This window comes from Nematostella vectensis, chromosome 14 (genome assembly GCF_932526225.1).
Source record: "Nematostella vectensis chromosome 14, jaNemVect1.1, whole genome shotgun sequence".
Lineage (NCBI taxonomy): Eukaryota > Metazoa > Cnidaria > Anthozoa > Actiniaria > Edwardsiidae > Nematostella > Nematostella vectensis.
The window spans coordinates 13,424,111-13,439,403 of NC_064047.1; the positions used below are offsets into that span (position 1 = coordinate 13,424,111).

The 15,293-nt window shown below is 45.3% G+C and overlaps 1 non-coding gene across 1 annotated transcript; it reads left to right on the forward strand.

The window, feature by feature from the left end:
* Positions 1–593: 593 nt before the first annotated feature.
* On the forward strand, positions 594–12,395 carry LOC5500595. Its single transcript, XR_007306416.1, has 3 exons — positions 594–742; positions 816–858; positions 12,255–12,395. It is a non-coding gene; the product is annotated as an uncharacterized LOC5500595 (transcript).
* The last annotated feature ends 2,898 nt before the right edge of the window (positions 12,396–15,293 follow it).

Consider the following 15,293-nt stretch of genomic DNA (forward strand, 5'->3'; position numbering starts at 1 on the left):
AAAACAATAGGCAAAACTTGTACACCAAACTATTTTTTTTTCTTTTCTATAGCAATTTAAAGGTATAGCTTTAGAAATATGTTAAACTCTAATTAATGCTGTAATCAGCTCAGTAAGAAAACAGGAATGTCTTTAAAGTTAAAATTGAATTTCTTTAGGAAAAAAATGAAAAAAGCTTTTAAGCTTTAATCATGCTCTACTCTGTCGATACAAATATTTCACTTAATGTTTAAATGCCAAAGTGTGTGCATTTTGTCATGTTTTAAAGAATGCAATGCATTATGGGCTAAGGTCATGCTTTTGGACAGTGTTCTTTGTAAATATAGACCAGAAATAGTTCGAATAGCCCACGTTCACAGCTAGGCCAATTCTACTGTTTTCTTTTGGATTTCGATTGTAAGGAATATCTCCATTCTGATGACATGCACTCTTTTTCTAGCACTTTATTAAACACATAAAAAAAAGTTGCAAAGGAATAAGCAGAAACATACCTTGATCAGGCTATTTTAGGAGCAATAATTGGGAACATGCATTTGTTGTTTCGTGATTGTGTACGAGGCCATGCGTTGTCTAGCTACATAGTATCTTATTTCAATATCTCAAGTTAATGCTTTTGGGCAAAACTATCTACTCTACACTGATTGTCTATCTTTGTGTTTGTTTGGAGACCCAGCATTTCTGTGATGTCTTATTCATACTGGTTGAGACAAGTCTATGATAAAATCTAATCCAACTGAGAAATGTAGGTTATAGGTTGTTTATTCGATTGTGTATGCTTTTATCATATTGCTGATTCTGCTTGTTATTGCTTACAGGGCAGCTAAAGAGAAGCTGAGAGCAAAGGCAGATACAAAGAAGGTAACTACAGGGGTCATTTGTGTCACATGTGCTATGTACCCCTTGTATACACCATGTGCCCACACCCTAATCTGTGTACCCTGTATACCCCACCCAGTTATGCACCCTTCACGCCCACCCCACGATGTGTACCATCTATACACCTATTTCTAATGTGTTGTAACCTGCGGTGGTTCATGGGAAACGCATAGATGACTGAATATTGTATCTGAAAGCCATGTGAGTTTTCATGAGAATGTAAACAAGAATTCTACAGCTTTTGAAACCTCAATTTTCATTTTATTTAGGTTTCTTTGCACATTTACTTGATACCCAGGAAGCACTGTGGGTTAGGATACACAGATTCTCCTAGTGCAACCTTATTTTAAATAGGTGTACACCACCCAGCTTTACACCCTTCATAAACCCGACAATATGTACCTTGTAGACATTCACAATTTTGCACCCTTTGCACACACCCAAATCTGTCTACTCTGTATACACCCCATAGCTTTGCACCCTTGGTACACACCCAAATCTGTGTACCCTGTATACACCCCATAGCTTTACACCATTGGTACACACCCAAATCTGTCTACCCTGTATACATCCCATAGCTTTGCACCCTTGGTACACACCCAAATCTGTCTACCCTGTATATACCCCATAGCTTTGCACCCTTGGTACACACCCATATCTGTGTACCCAGTATACACCCCATAGCTTTGCACCCTTGGTACACACCCAAATCTGTCTACACAGTATACACCCCATAGCTTTGCACCATTGGTACACACCCAAATCTGTCTACCCTGTATACACCCCATTGCTTTGCACCCTTGTTACACACCCAAATCTGTCTACCCTGTATACACCCCATAGCTTTGCACCCTTGGTACACACCCAAATCTGTCTACCCTGTATACACCCCATAGCTTTGCACCCTTGGTACACACCCAAATCTGTCTACCCTGTATACACCCCATAGCTTTGCACACTTGGTACACACCCAAATCTGTCTACCCTGTATACACCCCATAGCTTTGCACCCTTGGTACACACCCAAATCTGTGTACCCAGTATACACCCCTTAGCTTTGCACCCTCGGAACACACCGAAATCTGTCTACCCTGTATACACCCCATAGCTTTGCACCCTCGGTACACACCCAAATCTGTCTACCCTGTATACACCCCATAGCTTTGCACCCTCTGTACACACCCAAATCTGTTTACCCTGTATACACCCCATAGCTTTGCACCCTTGGTACACACCCAAATCTGTCTTCCCTGTATACACCCCATAGCTTTGCACCCTCGGTACACACCCAAATCTGTCTACCCTGTATACACCCCATAGCTTTGCACCCTCGGTACACACCCAAATCTGTCTTTCCTGTATACACTCCATAGCTTTGCACCCTTGGTACACACCCAAATCTGTCTACCCTGTATACACCCCATAGCTTTGCACCCTTGGTACACACCCAAATCTGTGTACCCTGTATACACACCATAGCTTTGCACCCTTGGTACACACCCAAATCTGTCTACCCTGTATACACCCCATAGCTTTGCACCCTTGGTACACACCCAAATCTGTCTACCCTGTATACACCCCATAGCTTTGCACCCTTGGTACACACCCAAATCTGTCTACTCTGTATACACCCTATAGCTTTACACCCTTGGTACACACCCAAATCTGTCTACCCTGTATACACCCCATAGCTTTGCACCCTCGGTACACACCCAAATCTGTCTACCCTGTATACACCCCATAGCTTTGCACCCTTGGTACACACCCAAATCTGTCTACCCTGTATACACCACATAGCTTTGCACCCTTAGTACACACCCAAATCTGTCTACCCTGTATACACCCCATAGCTTTGCACCCTTGGTACACACCCAAATCTGTGTACCCAGTATACACCCCTTAGCTTTGCACCCTCGGAACACACCGAAATCTGTCTACCCTGTATACACCCCATAGCTTTGCACCCTCGGTACACACCCAAATCTGTCTACCCTGTATACACCCCATAGCTTTGCACCCTCTGTACACACCCAAATCTGTTTACCCTGTATACACCCCATAGCTTTGCACCCTTGGTACACACCCAAATCTGTCTTCCCTGTATACACCCCATAGCTTTGCACCCTCGGTACACACCCAAATCTGTCTACCCTGTATACACCCCATAGCTTTGCACCCTCGGTACACACTCAAATCTGTCTTTCCTGTATACACTCCATAGCTTTGCACCCTTGGTACACACCCAAATCTGTCTACCCTGTATACACCCCATAGCTTTGCACCCTTGGTACACACCCAAATCTGTGTACCCTGTATACACACCATAGCTTTGCACCCTTGGTACACACCCAAATCTGTCTACCCTGTATACACCCCATAGCTTTGCACCCTTGGTACACACCCAAATTTGTCTACCCTGTATACACCCCATAGCTTTGCACCCTTGGTACACACCCAAATCTGTCTACTCTGTATACACCCTATAGCTTTACACCCTTGGTACACACCCAAATCTGTCTACCCTGTATACACCCCATAGCTTTGCACCCTCGGTACACACCCAAATCTGTCTACCCTGTATACACCCCATAGCTTTGCACCATTGGTACACACCCAAATCTGTCTACCCTGTATACACCCCATAGCTTTGCACCCTTGGTACACACCCAAATCTGTCTACTCTGTATACACCCCATAGCTTTGCACCCTTGGTACACACCCAATACTGTCTACCCTGTATACACCCCATAGCTTTGCACCCTTGGTACACACCCAAATCTGTCTACCCAGTATACACCCCATATCTTTGCACCCTTGGTACACACCCAAATCTGTCTTCCCTGTATACACCCCATAGCTTTGCACCCTTGGTACACACCCAAATCTGTCTACCCTGTATACACCCCATAGCTTTGCACCCTTGGTACACACCCAAATCTGTGTACCCTGTATACACCCAATAGCTTTGCACCCTTGGTACACACCCAAATCTATCTACCCTGTATACACCCCACAGCTTTGCATCCTTGTTACACACCCAAATCTGTCTACCCTGTATACACCCCATAGCTTTGCACCCTTGGTACACACCCAAATCTATCTACCCTGTATACACCCCATAGCTTTGCATCCTTGGTACACACCCAAATCTGTCTACCCTGTATACACCCCATAGCTTTGCACCCTTGGTACACACCCAAATCTGTCTACCCAGTATACACCCCTTAGCTTTGCACCCTCGGAACACACCGAAATCTGTCTACCCTGTATACACCCCATAGCTTTGCACCCTCGGAACACACCGAAATCTGTCTACCCTGTATACACCCAATAGCTTTGCACCCTTGGTACACACCCAAATCCATCTACCCTGTATACACCCAATAGCTTTGCACCCTTGGTACACACCCAAATCCATCTACCCTGTATACACCCCATAGCTTTGCATCCTTGGTACACACTCAAATCTGTCTACCCTGTATACACCCCATTGCTTTGCACCCTTGTTACACACCCAAATCTGTCTATCCTGTATACACCCCATAGCTTTGCACCCTTGGTACACATCCAAATCTGTCTACCCTGTATACACCCCATAGCTTTGCACCCTTGGTACACACCCAAATCTGTCTACCCTGTATACACCCCATAGCTTTGCACCCTTGGTACACACCCGAATCTGTGTACCCTGTATACACCCAATAGCTTTGCACCCTTGGTACACACCCAAATCTGTCTACCCTGTATACACCCCATAGCTTTGCACCCTTGGTACACACCCAAATCTGTGTACCCAGTATACACCCCTTATCTTTGCACCCTCGGAACACACCAAAATCTGTCTACCCTGTATACACCCCATAGCTTTGCACCCTTGGTACACACCCAAATCTGTGTACCCTGTATACACCCAATAGCTTTGCACCCTTGGTACACACCCAAATCCATCTACCCTGTATACACCCCATAGCTTTGCATCCTTGGTACACACTCAAATCTGTCTACCCTGTATACACCCCATTGCTTTGCACCCTTGTTACACACCCAAATCTGTCTATCCTGTATACACCTCATAGCTTTGCACCCTCGGTACACACCGAAATCTGTCTACCCTGTATACACCCCATAGCTTTGCACCCTTGGTACACACCCAAATCTGTCTACCCTGTATACACCCCATAGCTTTGCACCCTTGGTACACACCCAAATCTGTGTACCCAGTATACACCCCTTAGCTTTGCACCCTCGGAACACACCGAAATCTGTCTACCCTGTATACACCCCATAGCTTTGCACCCTCGGTACACACCCAAATCTGCCTACACTGTATACACCCCATAGCTTTGCACCCTCTGTACACACCCAAATCTGTTTACCCTGTATACACCCCATAGCTTTGCACCCTTGGTACACACCCAAATCTGTGTACCCTGTATACACCCCATAGCTTTACACCCTTGGTACACACCCAAATCTGTCTACCCTATATACATCCCATAGCTTTGCACCCTTGGTACACACCCAAATCTGTCTACCCTGTATACACCCCATAGCTTTGCACCCTTGGTACACACCCAAATCTGTGTACCCTGTATACACCCAATAGCTTTGCACCCTTGGTACACACCCAAATCTGTCTACCCTGTATACACCCCATAGCTTTGCACCCTTGGTACACACCCAAATCTGTGTACCCAGTATACACCCCTTAGCTTTGCACCCTCGGAACACACCAAAATCTGTCTACCCTGTATACACCCCATAGCTTTGCACCCTTGGTACACACCCAAATCTGTGTACCCTGTATACACCCAATAGCTTTGCACCCTTGGTACACACCCAAATCCATCTACCCTGTATACACCCCATAGCTTTGCATCCTTGGTACACACTCAAATCTGTCTACCCTGTATACACCCCATTGCTTTGCACCCTTGTTACACACCCAAATCTGTCTATCCTGTATACACCTCATAGCTTTCCACCCTTGGTACACACCGAAATCTGTCTACCCTGTATACACCCCATAGCTTTGCACCCTTGGTACACACCCAAATCTGTCTACCCTGTATACACCCCATAGCTTTGCACCCTTGGTACACACCCAAATCTGTGTACCCAGTATACACCCCTTAGCTTTGCACCCTCGGAACACACCGAAATCTGTCTACCCTGTATACACCCCATAGCTTTGCACCCTCGGTACACACCCAAATCTGTCTACCCTGTATACACCCCATAGCTTTGCACCCTCTGTACACACCCAAATCTGTTTACCCTGTATACACCCCATAGCTTTGCACCCTTGGTACACACCCAAATCTGTCTACCCTGTATACACCCCATAGCTTTGCACCCTCGGTACACACCCAAATCTGTCTACCCTGTATACACCCCATAGCTTTGCACCCTTGGTACACACCCAAATCTGTGTACCCTGTATACACCCAATAGCTTTGCACCCTTGGTACACACCCAAATCTATCTACCCTGTATACACCCCATAGCTTTGCATCCTTGGTACACACCCAAATCTGTCTACCCTGTATACACCCCATAGCTTTGCACCCTTGGTACACACCCAAATCTGTCTACCCTGTATACACCCCATAGCTTTGCACCCTTGGTACACACCCAAATCTGTGTACCCAGTATACACCCCTTAGCTTTGCACCCTCGGAACACACCGAAATCTGTCTACCCTGTATACACCCCATAGCTTTGCACCCTTGGTACACACCCAAATCTGTGTACCCTGTATACACCCAATAGCTTTGCATTCTTGGTACACACCCAAATCCATCTACCCTGTATACACCCCATAGCTTTGCATCCTTGGTACACACTCAAATCTGTCTACCCTGTATACACCCCATTGCTTTGCACCCTTGTTACACACCCAAATCTGTCTATCCTGTATACACCCCATAGCTTTGCACCCTTGGTACACACCCAAATCTGTCTACCCTGTATACACCCCATAGCTTTGCACCCTTGGTACACACCCAAATCTGTCTACCCTGTATACACCCCATAGCTTTGCACCCTTCGTACACACCCAAATCTGTGTACCCAGTATACACCCCTTAGCTTTGCACCCTCGGAACACACCGAAATCTGTCTACCCTGTATACACCCCATAGCTTTGCACCCTCGGTACACACCCAAATCTGTCTACCCTGTATACACCCCATAGCTTTGCACCCTCTGTACACACCCAAATCTGTTTACCCTGTATACACCCCATAGCTTTGCACCCTTGGTACACACCCAAATCTGTCTACCCTGTATACACCCCATAGCTTTGCACCCTTGGTACACACCCAAATCTGTCTACCCTGTATACACCCCATAGCTTTGCACCCTCGGTACACACCCAAATCTGTCTTTCCTGTATACACTCCATAGCTTTGCACCCTCGGTACACACCCAAATCTGTCTACTCTGTATACACCCTATAGCTTTACACCCTTGGTACACACCCAAATCTGTCTACCCTGTATACACCTCATAGCTTTGCACCATTGGTACACACCCAAATCTGTCTACCCTGTATACACCTCATAGTTTTGCACCATTGGTACACACCCAAATCTGTCTATCATATATACACCCAATACATAGCTTTGCACCCTTGGTACACACCCAAATGTGTGTACCCTGTATACACCCCATAGCTTTGCACCGTTGGTACACACCCAAATCTATCTACCCAGTATACACCCCATAGCTTTGCACCCTTGGTACACACCCAAATCTGTCTGCCCTGTATACACCCCATAGCTTTGCACCCTTTGTACACACCCAAATCTGTCTACCCTGTATACACAATATAGCTTTGCACCCTTGGTACACACCTAAAGCTGTCTACCCTGTATACACCCAATAGCTTTGCACCATTTGTACACACCCAAATCTGTCCACCCTGTATACACCCCATAGATTTGCACCCTTGGTACACACCCAAATCTGTCTACCCTGTATACACCCCATTGCTTTACACCTTTTGCTTACACCCAAAGCTGTCTACCCTGTATACACCCCATTGCTTTACACCCTTTGCCCACACCCAAAGCTGTCTACCCTGTATACACCCCATAGCTTTGCACCCTTTGTACAAACCCAAATCTGTCTACCCTGTATACATACTATAGCTTTGCACCCTTGGTACACACCCAAATCTGTCTACACTGTATACACCCCATAGCTTTGCACCCTTGGTACACACCCAAATCTGTCTGCCCTGTATACACCCCATAGCTTTGCACCCTTGGTACACACCCAAATCTGTCTACCCTGTATACACAATATAGCTTTGCACCCTTGGTACACACCTAAAGCTGTCTACCCTGTATACACCCAATAGCTTTGCACCATTTGTACACACCCAAATCTGTCTACCCTGTATACACCCCATAGCTTTGCACCCTTGGTACACACCCAAATCTGTCTACCCAGTATACACCCCATAGCTTTGCACCCTTGGTACACACCCAAATCTGTCTACTCTGTATACACCCCAAAGCTTTGCACCCTTGGTATACACCCAAATCTGTCTACCCTGTATACACCCCATAGCTTTGCACCCTTGGTACACACCCAAATCTGTCTACCCTGTATACACCCCATAGCTTTGCACCCTTGGTACACACCCAAAGCTGTCTACCCTGTATACACCCCATAGCTTTACACCCTTTGCCCACACCCAAAGCTGTCTACCCTGTATACACCCCATTGCTTTACACCTTTTGCCCACACCCAAAGCTGTCTACCCTGTATACACCCCATTGCTTTACACCCTTTGCCCACACCCAAAGCTGTCTACCCTGTATACACCCCATAGCTTTGCACCCTTTGTACAAACCCAAATCTGTCTACCCTGTATACATACTATAGCTTTGCACCCTTGGTACACACCCAAATCTGTCTACACTGTATACACCCAATAGCTTTGCACCATTGGTACATACCCAAATCTGTCTACCCTGTATACACCCCATAGCTTTGCACCCTTGGTACACACCCAAATCTGTCTACCCTGTATACACCCCATAGCTTTGCACCCTTGGTACACACCCAAATCTGTCTACCCTGTATACACCCCATAGCTTTGCACCCTTGGTACACACCCAAATCTGTGTACCCAGTATACACCCCTTAGCTTTGCACCCTCGGAACACACCAAAATCTGTCTACCCTGTATACACCCCATAGCTTTGCACCCTTGGTACACACCCAAATCTGTGTACCCTGTATACACCCAATAGCTTTGCACCCTTGGTACACACCCAAATCCATCTACCCTGTATACACCCCATAGCTTTGCATCCTTGGTACACACTCAAATCTGTCTACCCTGTATACACCCCATTGCTTTGCACCCTTGTTACACACCCAAATCTGTCTATCCTGTATACACCCCATAGCTTTGCACCCTTGGTACACACCCAAATCTGTCTACCCTGTATACACCTCATAGCTTTGCACCCTTGGTACACACCGAAATCTGTCTACCCAGTATACACCCCATAGCTTTGCACCCTTGGTACACACCCAAATCTGTCTACCCTGTATACACCCCATAGCTTTGCACCCTTGGTACACACCCAAATCTGTGTACCCAGTATACACCCCTTAGCTTTGCACCCTCGGAAAACACCGAAATCTGTCTACCCTGTATACACCCCATAGCTTTGCACCCTCGGTACACACCCAAATCTGTCTACCCTGTATACACCCCATAGCTTTGCACCCTCTGTACACACCCAAATCTGTTTACCCTGTATACACCCCATAGCTTTGCACCCTTGGTACACAACCAAATCTGTCTACGCTGTATACACCCCATAGCTTTGCACCCTCGGTACACACCCAAATCTGTCTACCCTGTATACACCCCATAGCTTTGCACCCTCGGTACACACCCAAATCTGTCTTTCCTGTATACACTCCATAGCTTTGCACCCTCGGTACACACCCAAATCTGTCTACCCTGTATACACCCCATAGCTTTGCACCCTTGGTACACACCCAAATCTGTGTACCCAGTATACACCCCTTAGCTTTGCACCCTCGGAACACACCGAAATCTGTCTACCCTGTATACACCCCATAGCTTTGCACCCTCGGTACACACCCAAATCTGTCTACCCTGTATATACCCCATAGCTTTGCACCCTCTGTACACACCCAAATCTGTTTACCCTGTATACACCCCATAGCTTTGCACCCTTGGTACACAACCAAATCTGTCTACGCTGTATACACCCCATAGCTTTGCACCCTCGGTACACACCCAAATCTGTCTACCCTGTATACACCCCATAGCTTTGCACCCTCGGTACACACCCAAATCTGTCTTTCCTGTATACACTCCATAGCTTTGCTCCCTCGGTACACACCCAAATCTGTCTACCCTGTATACACCCCATAGCTTTGCACCCTTGGTACACACCCAAATCTGTGTACCCTGTATACACCCCATAGCTTTGCACCCTTGGTACACACCCAAATCTGTCTACCCTGTATACACCCCATAGCTTTGCACCCTTGGTACACACCCAAATCTGTCTACCCTGTATACACCCCATAGCTTTGCACCCTTGGTACACACCCAAATTTGTCTGCTCTGTATACACCCCATAGCTTTACACCCTTGGTACACACCCAAAGCTGTCTACCCTGTATACACCCCATAGCTTTACACCCTTTACCCACACCCAAAGCTGTCTACCCTGTATACACCCCATTGCTTTACACCCTTTGCCCACACCCAAAGCTGTCTACCCTGTATACACCCCATAGCTTTGCACCCTTTGTACAAACCCAAATCTGTCTACCCTGTATACACACTATAGCTTTGCACCCTTGGTACACACCCAAATCTGCCTACACTGTATACACCCAATAGCTTTGCACCATTGGTACACACCCAAATCTGTCTACCCTGTATACACCCCATAGCTTTGCACCCTTGGTACACACCCAAATCTGTCTACTCTGTATACACCCCATAGCTTTGCACCCTTGGTACACACCCAAATTTGTCTGCTCTGTATACACCCCATAGCTTTACACCCTTGGTACACACCCAAAGCTGTCTACCCTGTATACACCCCATAGCTTTACACCCTTTGCCCACACCCAAAGCTGTCTACCCTGTATACACCCCATTGCTTTACACCCTTTGCCCACACCCAAAGCTGTCTACCCTGTATACACCCCATAGCTTTGCACCCTTTTTACAAACCCAAATCTGTCTATCCAGTATACACCCCATAGCTTTGCACCCTCGGTACACACCCAAATCTGTCTACACTGTATACACCCTATAGCTTTGCTCCCTTGGTACACACCCGAATCTGTTTACCCAGTATATACCCCATAACTTTGCACCCTCGGTACACACCCAAATCTGTCTACACTGTATACACCCTATAGCTTTGCTCCCTTGGTACACACCCGAATCTGTTTACCCAGTATATACCCCATAACTTTGCACCCTCGGTACACACCCAAATCTGTCTACTCTGTATACACCCCATAGCTTTGCACCCTTGGTACACACCCAAATCTGTCTACCCTGTATACACCCCATAGCTTTGCACCCTTGGTACACACCCAAAGCTGTCTACCCAGTATACACCCCATAGCTTTGCACCCTTGGTACACACCCAAATTTGTCTACCCTGTATACACCCCCATAGCTTTGCACCCTTGGTACACACCCAAAGCTGTCTACCCAGTATACACTCCATAGCTTTGCACCCTTGGTACACACCCAAAGCTGTCTACCCTGTATACACCCCATAGCTTTGCACTCTTGGTACACACCCAAATCTGTGTACCCCATATATACCCCTACACTGCACACCTGCTTTAGACCCGATCTTGTGCATATGTTTGTCAGTGTTGTGTTTCTGTGATAAATTATCATTGCCTACATTGTTTGAGTGTTACTTATTGATGAAGACATGATGTTCTGAGAAACAAACACAAACACAAGCACTATTTTCACCTGTGAAAAGATGATTCTACAATCTAGGTCAAACTAAGTGGAACCCCTCTCCCCTCTTAAATATTGGAGCATATGTACTTGATTATCTGACTGCAAGGGCATTTAAAGCTAAAGAAACACTTTTAACCAGTATTAGATGGGGGAGAAGGAGGAAATGTGTTACTCAGCCAAGTCTTCCATTTTTTTTGGATTGCAGGATACGTTTTGATTGAGGATATTAATACGAGACACCTCCGTACGTACATTCTCTATTAGAAGTTCTACTAAAACTTTAGTATTCCGCTAAAAAGGGACAGATTTAGGTATTTATGCTTGCTTTTGGGGTCCTGTTGTATTTATAAACCTTTTGACTCGTTTGCAGCAATAACTACCCAACCCGCTGCCCAACGACAGAAGGCTCAGAAGAATGTCAAGCAGATGGCTGCCAAGCCTCGTATGGGAGGCAAGCGATAAGCTTGGCACTGCTCTGTAAATTACCCTAATAAAACTCTGCTCAAAATTTTGTTCATCTTTTGATGATTCTTTGCTTATTCTGCGTTTTTTTTTCGCTCAATATAGAACAAGAAGCTGTTAAAATGTTTACAATGTATAGAGCACCAATGTTCCAGCAGTTTTTATAAAGTCTCTTTAAGGTATTTGCCTAAGCTAGCATTCACATCCACACAGATTCAAATGTTTTTTGCCTAACTCTTATTTAAGAGTTCTATTTTGAAATTCCGGGGAAAAAAAAAAGAAAACAGACCAATATCTTCACGCTACAAAGACCGATTTCTCATAAAAATGCTCTTGGCAGGGAGAGAAGTTAGCACAGACTGAGAAAGGGGATTTATTTTAATATCTTTTAACATAGTTAATATAAAGTTGTGGTAATTTCAACGAAGGATTCCAAATCTAAGATCTGGTGCATCAGAAAAATGCAAGAATAAAGAGTAATAACACGAACGGGAAGGGAAGACCAAAAACTGATTTGAGGAACACACGGCGTCGGAAGGGGTAGGGTGCGGGAGTGAAGAGCAAGGAGCGATAAGACGAACCTACGGCGTCGGAGGGGGTAGGGTGCGGGAGGGAAGAGCAAGGAGCGATAAGACGAACCCACGGCGTCTGAGGGGGTAGGGTGCGGGAGGGAAGAGCAAGGAGCGATAAGACGAACCCACGGCGTCGGAGGGGGTAGGGGGCGACAGGAGGATACCCTTGATATCCGGGGAAGTTCTTGACACATGGAATTTGTCCTAAACCCAGGCTTGCACTGTATGCGTAGGAGGGGGGTTGGGGGTTGGGGGGGCAATATGTGTGAGGCTCTTTGTCAAAATCATCGATTGTACTAAAAGTCCTTTTTCTCTTTTTTTAAAAAAATTCCCTAATCTAAATCAGAATTACATCCACACGCATACCTGTTCACAGTATTTCATGGTTAATAAATCCATTACTGGACAACACTCACCTAAGACTGAATAATGAGAAAGTTAAAATGTTTATACAGACCTTGGCGGCTGCTAAAAAGTTAACCCTCACCAACTAACCATAAATACGCGGCCTTATCAATCCATAATCGGGGGGTGGGGGGGGGGGGGGGGTGAATAGATTCGCGGATTGCCAGATTCGGCCCGAAATTGTCACGGACTGCGATAAGCTCTTAGTAAAAAAAAACTATGGCTACGTACGATATACATCTGAAAAATCAGAAGTCAAGTCAGAACCATAAGACTATTCTATGTTGTGCTTTTTATAGCTGTGACTATAGCTGACTATTCTATGCCGTGCTTGTTATAGCTGTGACTATAGCTGACTATTCTATGCCGTGCTTGTTATAGCTGTGACTATAGCTGACTATTCTATGCTGTGCTTGATATAGCTGTGACTATAGCTGACTATTCTATGCCGTTCTTGTTATAGCTGTGACTATAGCTGACTATTCTATGCTGTGTTTGTTATAGCTATGACTATAGCTGACTATTCTATGCTGTGCTTGATATAGCTGTGACTATAGATGACTATTCTATTTCGTGCTTGTTATAGCTGTGACTATAGCTGACTATTCTATGCTGTGCTTGTTATAGCTGTGACTATAGCTGACTATTCTATGCTGTGCTTGTTATAGCTATGACTATAGCTGACTATTCTATGCCGTGCTTGTTATAGCTGTGACTATAGCTGACTATTTTATTTCGTGCTTGTTATAGCTGTGACTATAGCTGACTATTCTATGCCGTGCTTGTTATAGCTATGACTATAGCTGACTATTCTATGCCGTGCTTGTTATAGCTGTGACTATAGCTGACTATTCTATGCCGTGCTTGTTATAGCTATGACTATAGCTGACTATTCTATGCCATACTGGATATAGCTGTGACTATAGCTGACTATTCTATGCCGTGCTTGATATAGCTGTGACTATAGCTGACTATTCTATGCCGTGCTTGTTATAGCTGTGACTATAGCTGACTATTCTATTTCGTGCTTGTTATAGCTGTGACTATAGCTGACTATTCTATGCTGTGCTTGTTATAGCTGTGACTATAGCTGACTATTCTACGCCGTGCTTGTTATAGCTGTGACTATAGTTGACCCTTCTATGCCGTGCTTGTTATAGCTGTGACTATAGCTGACTATTCTATGCCGTGCTTGTTATAGCTGTGACTATAGCTGACTATTCTATTTCGTGCTTGTTATAGCTGTGACTATGGTTGACCCTTCTATGCCGTGCTTGTTATAGCTGTGACTATAGCTGACTATTCTATGCCGTGCTTGGTATAGCTGTGACTATAGCTGACTATTCTATTTCGTGCTTGTTATAGCTGTGACTATAGCTGACTATTCTATGCTGTGCTTGTTATAGCTGTGACTATAGCTGACTATTCTACGCCGTGCTTGTTATAGCTGTGACTATAGCTGACTATTCTATGCTGTGCTTGTTATCGCTGTGACTATAGCTGACTAGTCTATGCCATACTGGTTATAGCTGTGACTATAGCTGACTATTCTATGCCATACTGGATATAGCTGTGACTATAGCTGACTATTCTATGCTGTGCATGTTATCGCTGTGACTATAGCTGACTATTCTATGCCATACTGGTTATAGCTGTGACTATAGCTGACTATTCTATGCCATACTGGATATAGCTGTGACTATAGCTGACTATTCTATGCCGTGCTGGTTATAGCTGTGACTATAGCTGACTATTCTACGCCGTGCTTGTTATCGCTGTGACTATAGCTGACTATTCTACGCCGTGCTGGTTATAGCTATGACTATAGCTGACTATTCTATGCCGTGCTTGTTATAGCTGTGACTATAGCTGACTATTCTACGCCGTGCTGGTTATAGCTGTGACTATAGCTGACTATTCTATGCTGTGCTTGATATAGCTGTGACTATAGCTGACTATCCTATGCTGTG